Raw genomic sequence first — 4,266 nt, 5'->3', positions numbered from 1 at the left:
ATTTGAAAAAGGAGGCGGCGGCCCCCCCAGCAACCCCCTCCATCACTGTTTTCCCCCAACACCAGCTTCCTTCTCCCTTGGCCTGACCAAGACTCCCTTTCTCAGCTTTTCTCCCTCACCAAAGCCACTGCTCATAGTCCCCAATCTTGGCCAAAACAAAACAAACAAACCGGTCCCCCTCCTTTTTTTTTGGTTTTCTTCTTCCTCAGCCGCCATCTGAACAAGAGCTCCCTATCTTCTCCCTATACCAAATAATACTTTTAATTAACTATCTCTTGATTTCAAAACAACAATAAAACACATAAAAGATATATTTCATTAAAATATGTAGTCTAATATAAAACAAGAGAGAAGAAAATAAAAAAATAGAAAAAAATGACCTTTTTCGCAAAAGTTCAATCATAAAAATGAATTGACAATATAGCACTCCTTCCATTTTCACATCAGCTTTTTCCTTCACTCATTTTAGATTTGGTGACTTTCATCATATTTTATCTTTATAATCTTGGCTGATCATTTATTATGTTGAAAATGGATCAATGATGATAAGGTGTGTACCATTTTCCTCCATAGATTCAATATGGCATTTTTTAGGATACTTGAAATTTGATGATGGTACCATGAAACTCAATGGTATTTGAGATGATCACATGGCTAAGCTTCCCTTTTAGAGTTTATTTTCTAGTATGTCTTTGATGTGACAATAAACCTCATTGATTATTTTTTTATATATTTCTTGATCTAAGATTTGCTTAAATTCAGGAACCTCGAGTGCTTAAAAATGACTTCTTCTAATAGAAATGAAAAACTCTGAAAAGGTGTGACCGGATTAGTGAAGGGAAAGCCTCAATCAATTGAAAAAACCTTCAAAATTGTCTCCAGTAAGGATCTAGATGTGAGCTTTGATGGTTTCACTATATTGAGGTTTTCCAAAAGTTTCTTCAATTGACTGAGTCATTCCATATTTCGAGTTTATTCGATTCTTATCTCCCTCTTCATTTCTCATGTCTTAGTTTGATGTAGTATTTCAAGAACAAACAAGCTTAAAAATTGTACTCTGTGTTTGTTTCACCCTTCTACTCAAAACTGATCTCAGTTAGAAAATGAGCCCTCTAAAGATTCGATGTCGAAATATTCTCTTATTGATCTGAAATAGCATTGGATCTCAGTTGTGAGCAATTTCACCTTGAATTTTTTTTTTCTCGATCTTTGATAGAAATGTGATTTGTATGCTAATTTTTTTTAACATAATCCATCTATTTTGGGACTAAAAGCCGTGAAATTTTTATTAATTCAAAGATGGGGAGACATAATTAACTTAGTTGTCCATACATTTTAGGAAGGTGTTTGAAACTTCCCTTCATTTGAAAATATGAAAACAACTTTATACATTAACCTTTACATTTTGAGAAGAAAACTTCATGAATTTGATTCATAAAAAATTAGGGAAATATACCAAATAACTTATTAATTTATGATACATTTAACTCCCTTTTCTTGTAGTGTTAATCAACCAAAATTTGAAAAAGCAAGCTACACACCGAAAACTTTGACATATAGGTTGTCTTCTTGTTGAAAACAAGGGATTTTATATCAGAATCTTGTAATGGTTGGACTCTTTGTGATGTCATTTTTGCTTCTTCTATTTTTTTTTTAGAAGTTTATAAACATCATTAACAATGGGATTTTTATATCAGAATCTTGTCACTTTTTTTGTAGTATTATAGGAAACACCTTGAAGAATGGTTCTAGCTATTACGTGTGGATATGTTAGCTAAACTATTGGTCTCAAAAAGATCCCTAATCACTTGAACAAGCATACCTCAAAAGGTTTCCCAAGTCCTACGAAGCACATAAAGTATAGACTATAAGTAATATCCATATCAGCTCATAATTGCACTTCGGAAACTTTCAAAGAGAGTTTAGGATTTCTTAAGTATTAGCTTGGGGTGAAACCCACCGGGATACCACTAATTCCCTATATGCTAACTTAGGAAAAATATATACAATATAAAGTGTCATGTAATAAAGACATAAGTGTAAACCAATATTCAATTTACATAGTGATGCATGATATTAATAAAGATGAATGATGTATGAAATGTGACATAAAAAATTATATAGACAAATATATATACAAGAACATAAAACATGCAAATAAAAAATAATAAACACATTAATTAGTTTAGGCAATTAATCATAAGATATGAACAAAACACATCAATCATATTATCATAAAAAAATTAAACAATTAAAGCTTAGTCCTAGATCCCTAGTGGAGTCCCCTTTCAATTACTATGAATGGGGTAAATAAAAAAAAAAATCACCATCTAGTTTATGATTACTAAAAAACCTAATTGGTCTTTAGAGATTTTTGGATAAAAAATTGGTTATAATAAAAAAAAATAGAAAAAATCATAAACAAAACATCCTACTTAATTTAAGTTGCATTATTATTTGATTTTATGATAAAAATATCTTATATGCATACATGCTAATATTTCACCTAAACTAAATTTTTGTACTTGTTAGAGGTAAAAGTTTCTAGCATAGTGATTTTGGACTTTGACTTGATAAAAAAACCTAATCCTCACTTGTAGATTATGGAACAAGATTTGCAACAATGGTAAATGAAAACTCGAGTTTTGAATTATTTCTTTTGATTATCCAATTTAAATTAATCAATTTAAATTAGTTCATCATAAATTGATTATCTCAAAATGCATGACCACCATAATTAATCACAAAGATGTCAATTGATTCAATTAATAATTAACACAACAAGATGATTATACGACCATCACAAGTTCATTTAAATACGACATATAAATACATATACATTCACAGTCAAAATTAAATGAATAAATTACAAATCATGCTATAAACTAGAATATCATATATTAGGGTTTAGCGTTGACCTTTACAAATCATTAGTATTGGTTAGAACTGGACCAGAGAGGTTGGGACATGAGAAAACAATGCTTAAATACAATAATATCAACGCTTAGACAAAGTTTCTTTTGACACCTCATTACACGCACCGCCAAGGAATGAGGAGAGTGGATATGTCAGCAGTGTGAAAGACTCTGTAATCTTTCTGTTGGTGCTATTGTTGTCGACCACCTCCATCATAGATGCAAGATCAGAGGCTAAAAAGTTGTTGCTTTAGTTGGACAAACTGGACATCGTGAGGGAAAGGGGGGAGTGGACACACTGGACATCGTGCTTTGGTTTCGACCACCATTACCAATGTTGAGAGATCAAAATCTTATATCTATGGGTTAGCATTATCTAATGTACATGTAGCTTTTGATTTGTTAATTTCAAACAACCTCTTTTTGTGCTTTAATCCAGAAGATTTCATCAATTGTCAGCTACTATCGTACTCAACAACATCATTAACATTGTTAAAAAAATTGTAGCAAAAAATTAAAAAAAAAACTTAGTTGGAAGAATTATAAACGTTATGTGTTGCTTAGTCAGGAGTATCGTAATAACAGATTCTGGGTACTTGAGAAATTGCAAGACATTTAAGATGTGATTGAACATAGTTTAGATTGGGCCGTTCAACTTTAGAGTTATAAGTGCTTAGCACTCCTTGATTATATTGTGTGAAAGCTTAGCAGTTGAAGTTAATGCTTGTGTTCAGATGCCTTCCATGGTGACTGTTGTGAAGGTCCTTTGCGCATAGTTATTAAACCCAGTCCGGGGTTGACCCAACCAAGGAGCTGGGTCCCGGGTTTCATGGGCAACTCGGGTCCACTTCAGTCAACCTGGAAAAATTAATTTTTTAAAAAAGTTTTAATATTTTATATGAAAAAATTAAGAAAAAAACACATGTAAATATAGGCTATACATATTGTAAATAATAAAGTTTAAAAGAATATTTTTTAAAAAAATTTATCCCACATTAAAAAAAATATTATGTTAAGCTTTTAAGTTCAAGTATTTAAATCAAAAATTTTTTTATCCCACATTGAAAAAAACATAGCTTTTTTCTTGTGAATATAGAGTATATATAATATGGGATTCAAATCCCACATTGAAAAAAAGATAATTTTTTTCTTGGGAACATATAGTATATATACTAATAGGTTTCAAATCTCACATTAAAAAGATACTATATTATCATTTTAAGTTGAAATATTCAAACCAAAAAGTTTTTTATCCCACATTAAAAAAACATAACTTTTTCTTGGGAACATAGATTATATCTACTGATGGGTTTCAAATCCCACATTTGAAAAAAATAAATAAATAAAACCG

Source organism: Populus alba, chromosome 19 (genome assembly GCF_005239225.2).
Source record: "Populus alba chromosome 19, ASM523922v2, whole genome shotgun sequence".
NCBI classification, from domain to species: domain Eukaryota; kingdom Viridiplantae; phylum Streptophyta; class Magnoliopsida; order Malpighiales; family Salicaceae; genus Populus; species Populus alba.
Note: the sequence above shows the minus strand (reverse complement) of the source record.